This window comes from Nothoprocta perdicaria, unplaced genomic scaffold, assembly GCF_003342845.1.
Source record: "Nothoprocta perdicaria isolate Ctin4 unplaced genomic scaffold, notPer1 scaffold_262, whole genome shotgun sequence".
Taxonomy (NCBI): Eukaryota; Metazoa; Chordata; class Aves; order Tinamiformes; family Tinamidae; genus Nothoprocta; species Nothoprocta perdicaria.
In genome coordinates, this window is record NW_020455491.1 from 106932 (window position 1) to 115179 (window position 8248).

The following is an 8248-nucleotide window of genomic DNA, read 5'->3' on the forward strand; positions in this document are numbered from 1 at the left end:
GCGGCTCCGCTCCACAGAGGGGGAACTGGGAGCAAGTTTCTCAGCTTTCCCCTTGATGAAGGACCCCAGCCAAGGGGCCTGATAGCTAGGGAGAATAACATGTTATTTCATATGTGCACCAACTCATGCTTTGTAAGGAAAGCTTGTATTTGTCTTTGCAACTAGAGCTAGACGGGTATTTTGTGATCACATGGGGTTTCTTATSCTCTGAAAATGAGGATTTGAATTCTGCTAGTGGGAAGAGCCTCACCTGGATAAATCTCCTCTTTCAAAAAATTGAGGGGGAAAAAGCAGGGGTCTGAACTTACTGAAGCATTTCTTCTGCCAGTTTCTACAAGGAGAGAAACGCAGTTTGGAAGTCAACATGCCTTTCATTTTGAAAAAGAAGTACACAATTATAAGAAAAATAGTACTAGCCATACTAACAACAACCAAGTACTAAAATGTAATTGCAAAATTGCAGCTACCTGGATATAAAATTAACAATGACAATTATGGAATATTTCTACACTTTGCAGAGGTTCAAGGTTGATTTTCTTCCCTATTTTGAAAAAGAGTTTTGTTTAATTTTTCCAGGCACAAAACCTCTTTTGAGATGAAAGGAGAAACTCTTTTTCACTTCTACAATTTACTTTTTTGAATCCAGGAAACTGTTAGCATCAGCAAACAGAGAATGTATGTGAGTTTTACCTTCACTCTGGTGGCTTTCAACTTGTGCTCTGAGATTATTTAAAAGCTGTACAAAAAGCAAGATGCTAAATCAACTTTTTTWAAAAAAATATTTTATTTAGTCCAGTGCCAGCATTTCTGGAGGAATTCAGTAGCTCTACAGGATTTTTTTTTTCCAAGTTGTGAATTCTTAAAGAGAACTAGGCCAAGGCAGGAGTTGTGGTCATCTCTCACATCCCAACACATAACATGCCACCAGGCTAGGCTTGTCCCTGTGTTTACTGAGCCAATAAAAGAGAGCTCCTATCAGCACTCTCATGACAATTTGGTTTTGTAATACCACTCAAAAGCATTAYAATTTAGTCCTTTTTAATGGATGAAATCATGGCAGAAGATCTTTACCCCTAGTGAACAGAGTCAATTAACAGCACTCTTACTGGAGCATTGTTACTGCATGCAGGGWTCTCTCCACTCTCTTTTAATCAAGGTCAGATTTTGAACCCTTATTTCCAGGGGTGACATTCTGACTTTCTTGAAAAGGAACGTGAACCCTAACACTGCTTTCAACAGGACTGAGTTTGGCCCTTAAATATTGAAAAAAAARGTCCCATGTTCTTGTCAAAAAGATTCACTGTTAAAAGTAGATTAAAGAGAATAGAGAAAAAAAAATACTGAAAGGAATCAACTAAAAGAGTGTGAAAAAGAATAAATTTGGGCCCAACTGAAGACAACAAGAATTTTGCCACTAACTTAAATACAAACAAGCCTCCACCCAGAGACCACAAACCAGCTATTGCTACTTGAATGATTTTTGTTGGACTGCATTGTGAGGCTTGTCTGTCTCAAGCTACAGCTCTGCACTACAGCCTTCTTACAAACTGTTTTCCTGGGAAAAAATAATACAAAGAAAGCCTGATTTTCCTGTTTACTCTTGGTGGGGTCTGAGGAGGCTGAGGAGGAGATACGTTGTTTCCATTTATTATTATTATTTTCCCCCAGAAGTTGTTATGCACTGAATGTCACTTAAATAGCTAACCTGGAAAGATGAGGGATTTCATCGTTGACTGGCATGATGTAGATGTAAAGTGTCCCTTGGACTGTGCRCTTGCCATCTGTCAGCTGCACGGTAAAACTATCCTCTAGGCTTTCTGTGTCATCATGCATGTACACTAGCATCAGTCCTACWGGAAAGAGGGGGAAATTAAAATGAAAACCGTGGACACTACAAACTTAAAACACAGAGGTCATATTATCTTGATTTAGAAATGAAAAAGCATCTCAATTCTCCCTGGAATTTAAGACATTTGTTGGGATCTTTAAATACTACAGAATCAGTGCCCCAGTGAGCCAAAGGGACTATCCTGCTTCCAATCAAATAGCCTTGTTCCTATGGAGATGTGGTCCTGGAGTAGGGTTCTTTAGGACCTACTTAGGGTAGAACCTACTAGGGTCTAGGGGACCTACTTAGGGTGCCTACTACTACTACTTATTTAGTGTGACCTACTAGAGTCTAGGAGACCTACTTAGGGCAGGACCTACTTAGGGTCTAGGACCTAGGACCTACTAGGGTCCTCCAGATCCTACCTTGCACAAACCCTAACAGTGTATGGCCACCAGCTAGGGTGCTACTCCTCTCACAGTGTCTGCTGCACACTGTGGCTGTGCTCACACAYGGCAATGGCTGCACAGCTTCGGATCCTGCCTCTGGTGAGGGCCAGCAGTGAGTGCCAAGACTGGGGGCAAGATTAGTSTAAGGAATGTGATGTTTTTCTCCTGCGTTCTCCCATGTTACAGTGGCCTGTGCCTCAGATTCCCCCAGAAGCAGAACTTTTGTGTTTAGCAGCCCTGGGTGAATTCAATTAATTTTGCTGCTGTTTCTACAAATCCAAGACCAGAAGACTCATGGCTGGCTTTTGAAATCCCTCCTGAGTTAACCTGTAGAGCAAATGGCCCGCTAAGTTTGGCAAGTTTTGGAGCAGCTCCCACAGGAGTCCATAACCACCAATTAAATACTGGCTATTTCTTCAATAAATTTTGGGGACRCTTAAAAACAGACAGTAATACATACTATGTTCTTGAATATGCACACTTTGCAGAGCTAGGGGTTTTGTTAAATGTCATGCTCTGTGGGCACAGACATAGCCCTGATCACCACGGTGTCCAAGTGTTTCACACTCAGCCAGTAGACTTGGCTTGCCAAAACCTAGATGCAGAAAAAAACACAGACAGGCACAAGCCAAATTAAACAAGTAACCTAGAAAGTCAGTGACCTCAGTAAGATTTGAAACAATACTCCTAGAAACCTAATGTAACTTCCCGACCTTACGCAGATCTTTGGCCAATTTTTGGGCGAGTTAATGAGGAAGCTCATCAAGCTGCTTACAGAAGGTGCTTAACTAGAATAGCGGTAGCCATCACAGCTAGAAGTATACAAGTAAATGGATCAAGAGTTTGCTAAACCTTAGGTGCTTGAATACATTGGGGGAAATATTTGAATATTTCTGAGTTTCAAAGACAGTGCTGAAGGAAAAATATTCCTAGAAATAATTAGCTTAATTCTATGAAAGTCACCCTGAGCAACAAAAAGAGATAAAGACACAACATCTTTTCCACTTTCGTATTCTGAAGATGGTTAAGGTGTCACCCCCAAACCAGGACATCCCACAGTTCCACTTAGATCTCTCTCCCTGCCCCAAAGCACACTGGCAGTTGTAGTCACTGTTATCTCCTGAATTCACCAGCCATTTGCCAGGTTAAGAGCCTGTGCTTAAGCCCAACTCCTCCAGTCTACTGCATACATTCCCATAAACTAGCACAGCCTTTGCAGGGTGAAATGTCAGAGAAAGAACCCAGCCTCAGCTGAGCCTGTAAAGGAGTTTTAATGCCCACTRTAGAAACTGGACAAGCTCCTGGCTCCTTAGAAGCAATGGGCAATACATTAGCCTTCCCAGCCTCAATATACAATTTATGCAGATATATTCCTTTCTAACTGGGGAGGAGGAGGCTTTCTCCTAATAAATCAGTACCAGTGAGACAATTTCTATTAGATTAAAATCTTTCAAATTTGAAGAATACATCCCATGCAATTTCTACTCCCTGTTGGAGAGTGGTGCAAGCCCTGGGGGATGCATTGGGATCATCAGGAACGTGCAGTGAAGGATGCCCCTAGCATTGGGGTTCAGCCTCGGACACGGCTGCGAGCTGCAGGACCTCTGCCACCAGCCTGGAGGGAGCAGGGTGAGATCAGCTGGGAGCTGAGAGAGTGGCACACCATGCAGGTAGCTTTTGGTTTATGCTGCAAAGGAAGTATTTACAGAAAAGTGCATTTACATAACTGTAAAGATCCATTCAACTTTAAGTCTTTGTTGGGAAGGGGAAATCACAGTAACTGACAGCAAAGCTTCCAGAGGCTCTGAACACCTGCTTTGTATCTTCCTTCAAGCAGTGAGTGCAGGCTTGAGCTTTAAACAAGCAAGAAGGTTTTTGTAGCTGTATGATCTGACTGTCAGTGCTGAACCATCCCAGAATATCTTCCATGTGTCCTGCAATGTCACAACTGAATAGACAGTGAATGGTCTTCCTCTCTGCAACTGCAACCAGTTTAGCCTGGACTCAAACCTTCCCCTCCCTCCCAAAAAGACCTCTCCTTTTTAGGAGGGCTTATTCTTAGCTGAACTCAGTCTGCAGAATTCTTTTCTTTTTTTTAATTTCAATACAGTCTTTTTGCATTTAAAAAACACACGCTTTACATTAGCCCAAGTCATTTGCTTCTCAGCTCGAAACCAAAACCGTCTGCGGGTTGCTGGGGTGCCAAGCAGCCCCCAGCCCCAGCCTGTCCCTCTGCCCAGCCCGCTGCCTCTCCACGCTTGGCTCGTGTGCAGCACAGATGCCAGGCTGGGGAAGGCAGTTTGGGCTCTTTTCTCCCTGCTGCATCTGGTTCCTTAGCAGATTCTGCAGGCAGTTGTGCTGGCAGCGTCAGAGATGCCTTTGGGTCCCTCACATGCTTACGTCTGCGCCCAGGCTGGCCACGGCTGCTGTCCCTCACGTGCCGCAGGCAGGGAAAGGTGCAGCCCGACAAGCAGCAGCTCTGCGGAAACCTCCGGCTGGATCCATGGGGAAGCTCCAGGGGGGCTAGAAGGAATAACCAGAGGGACTAGTGAAGTGGGGAAAGGGAAGAGGAATAGGGTTTGCACAGTTGCATCCCTTAACCATTGTCAAAGGGTGGTGGCCACGGGCTCCACACAGCGCTGCCAACACTGTGCTCTGCTCTGGAAGCCAAACCCCGGCTCGCTGAGCAGGGAACAGCCCGCGCGGGCGCCGCTGGAACGGAGGCGCTGCAATGAGCGTGGCTCCCAGCAGAGGCCATCCGCCGCTCGCGCATTGCCGCGGCCTCCACGGATGCACCCGGCCCGCGCCTGGCCTGTCCCGCTGCAAAACTCCCYGCGGTGCACGAGCGTGCCCAGGACGGAGCCCTGTGTCCCGCCAGGCGGCTGCACAAGGGGCTGCAATTAATGCGGGCTCCTCACGGGGTGATACTGGCCCGGTCTGCCCGCCCGCAGTCATATATAATTGCCTGATGCAGCAAAAAGCACATAAACAATAAAAGGCRGCGAAGGAAAGCTGGAGTGCCATTACTCAGCCGTGTGCGAGTTCAGCCAGGGCAAAGCCGTGAATCTGAAGTGTCACTGCAGCTTTGCAGAGCTCAGCAACTTGCATGTGCCGCCGTTGCTGCCGCAGAGTCCATTTAATATCAGTCGTGAGCGGGAGGGCGGCAGTGACAGAGAGATTCGGCGCATTCAGACGGACATCAAGGTCCTGGGCACTCGAGTGCTCCACCCGTGACATATAAGTCACCTTCTGCTATCTGTTGAAAGGAAGAGCCAGAAGAGAAACAAGGCAAGGCCAATTTTAAACACTTCTACAAAGGACAAACAGGAACTTTAAAGCACAGCTCTGCAGGAGAGCAAAAAAACACTTCCTAACAGACTCGTTGTCTTTCTGACAGAAATATGAGGAGTTGCAGTGGCAAGGCCTGCTTTCCTCGTGCTTGTAAAACCTGATTTCTGGGGAGCAGGCGCGCACGAAGAGACGCGCTGTGTGAGCAGCAAACACACCATGTTGGCAGGGAGGCCCGGAGCAGGCCCGAGGGGATGCGCGGGAGCCCCTTCCGTACACACCACCCTGCAGATTCCACAGGTGCTCCCAGATCCGCTTCTACTTGTTCTATTCAGGGACTGCTCCCTATCCTCATTAATGAAACCTCCGTTCACATTGCACAGGCCTTTCCCACTCACAGCATATGCTCACAGGAAAAAAACCCGCCCTGCACGTAGCCCCATTACAGGGTTTTTTTTGCACTTCAAACTAGTCTATAATATACGAGCAGTGCCAACACGCACTGACATGTCACTTGTTTACTGGAATGTCAGGAGAAAGCAAACAAGGGAATCCAAACAATGCCAGGAACCGGTTACGTGGCTAATCCGGTATGTCGCTTTGCTTTCATAAATAAATTAGTTTAGTCTCCTAAGTGGGGAGAGAAACGTAAACCAGGCATCTCAACAGAATTGCTACCAAGGAGTCCTTGCTCCATTGGAAATGTCCTTCAGTTTAATTTCAGGTTTTATTTGAATAGAATCAAAYTTTACCCAAAAACATTGAGGGAGTAAGGACTCAAAGAGCCATAGCCAGAGATTGTTTCCAACTTAAATATTGGAGGAAGGCTGTAGAAAGTTACCTATGTCCCTTAATGAGGGGGCTTCAAGCAGAGCTGGGGGTCCTGCTCATGCCTATGACTTGCAGCTCACCATTGTTGTGGTATCAGACTCCAGCATGAGTTTTCTTCAGGAATGAACTGTAGACTTTTTTCCCCTTCCTTCTGGAGAGAAATAGCTCATTAAATATTTAAATTTTCAATTAAAAAGTCATTTTGAAAAAACAAAAGCTAATATTCATTCTTCTAACATGTGGCGGGTTCAGAGCAGACATGCTCTTCTCACACATCAGAATAAGAACTAGGAAATGAGCAGAATGTGTTTAGAACTCTTCTGAACTGAATGAAGTTTTTAAAAAAAGATTTWAAAAATGTATAAAAACTGAGCATGTCATTAATATAGGCATTTTAAACAAGAAGCTTAATTCATGRATTTATGAAATCTTCCCTTTTGAGTCTCAATTTTGAGTATGAAGTGCACAAGATTCTCTTCTGGGAATGAATTTTGGGGTAAATTGTTGACCTCTGGGAAGAGGTGATAAATATGTTTGTGAGTATGTGTCTATGACACTCAGTATAAAGCTGACCAAAACATTTCACAAATACACATCAGGAGCAACCAAGTACTTTGATAAAAAAAAAAATTACAAAACTGCTAAAAATAGTGTTTAAAATAAAGTTTTTCAGATTTCATTTGAAATCATGTTCAATTTTATCGAAGATGGCAAATGAAACATTTAGATCTCACAGATCACATTTTTGTCTTTGACCTTCCAGTTAAGTAGAAGAAAGCAAGAGATTTTCAGTTTGACTTAGTAAAATTCCTTCTCATTTTTCACTTTCCCCAGGCAGTCTGTTTACTCTGTTCCAGGGGATAAGCTAGTGGTGTTTGAAATTTCAATGCCCTGCTCTGCAATACTATTCCCAAGCTTGGACAACTCCTACARCATCTTTGTGTCCCACATGTATTTTTCTGTAAATGAAGATGTTGGTATTTCTCTTCCTACACCCTTCCAGTGATGACAAACAAGACTCAAAGACACAGATAACCCGAATGCATAGGCCTTATTTGGCACAATTCCTATATGATATCTCACCCAGACATAGCAAGTTGGGCATATATCACCCAGAAAGATTAGTTAGATTTCCAATCTGTCTCAGCAGAGTTTTCTTGGATAAACATTTCATGGAAGAAGCCAGTTTCAAGCATCCTTCTTGCAGTGTCATCCTTAGAGCTTTCTGAGCACTCGGCTGACACATTCACAGTACGGTTCAAGTCTGGCATGCCAGTGGGAATGGGTTCCCAAAATTCTCACAAAGACAGTTTAAAAAGTTGTACAAAGTTCTGATCATGATATATTCATTATCAGAGACACCCAGGCTGCTCTATATAAAGACAACAAGAGAAGGAATAAATTTAAACCAGTAGATGTTAACATACAAGTTTTTCCCYTCAATCTTTATTTAAACAAAGCTGCTATAGGCACTGAAGAGAAGAAATAGTCATTATCTATGACAGATCTATGAAAAGTCAAACTCTATCTATTCTTATTTATATGGCAGCAGTAATTAGGTGGCTGAGACACTCAAGTGTCAAGTACAAACCAGAAGTGCCAAGCTCTATCTTTGTAAACAGAAGCAATACTCTGTCCAAAAGCTTCCAGGTTTTATTTACCTCCTGAACTGTTGCACTGCAAGTCCCAAGGGCTCCCTCCTGCCTGACTGTGGAGCACGAGGTGCGAGACAACCATCTAGGGAGGAGAAATACAACCACTTACTCCGTGCAGCAAATCAACTAGAAGAACAGTTTAAATTCCGACCATAAAGCAGTGAATATTTGCAATTGTTCATGACTAAGGTATAGAT

General features: G+C 44.0%; 2 long non-coding RNA genes across 2 annotated transcripts in view; both read right to left on the reverse strand.

Moving 5' to 3' along the window:
• Nucleotides 1-2333: 2333 nt before the first annotated feature.
• LOC112948479 lies at nucleotides 2334-6531 on the reverse strand. Its single transcript, XR_003249630.1, has 4 exons — nucleotides 6407-6531; nucleotides 5305-5533; nucleotides 4678-4800; nucleotides 2334-2872 (listed from the first exon to the last, which is right to left on the reverse strand). It is a non-coding gene; the product is annotated as an uncharacterized LOC112948479 (long non-coding RNA).
• Nucleotides 6532-8050: 1519 nt separating this feature from the next.
• The window catches only part of LOC112948487, a 6155-nt gene continuing 5957 nt past the window's right edge, over nucleotides 8051-8248 (reverse strand). Inside the window, exon 4 of the long non-coding RNA XR_003249638.1 lies at nucleotides 8051-8133. This is a non-coding gene — a long non-coding RNA (uncharacterized LOC112948487). The remainder of the gene's footprint in view (nucleotides 8134-8248) is intronic.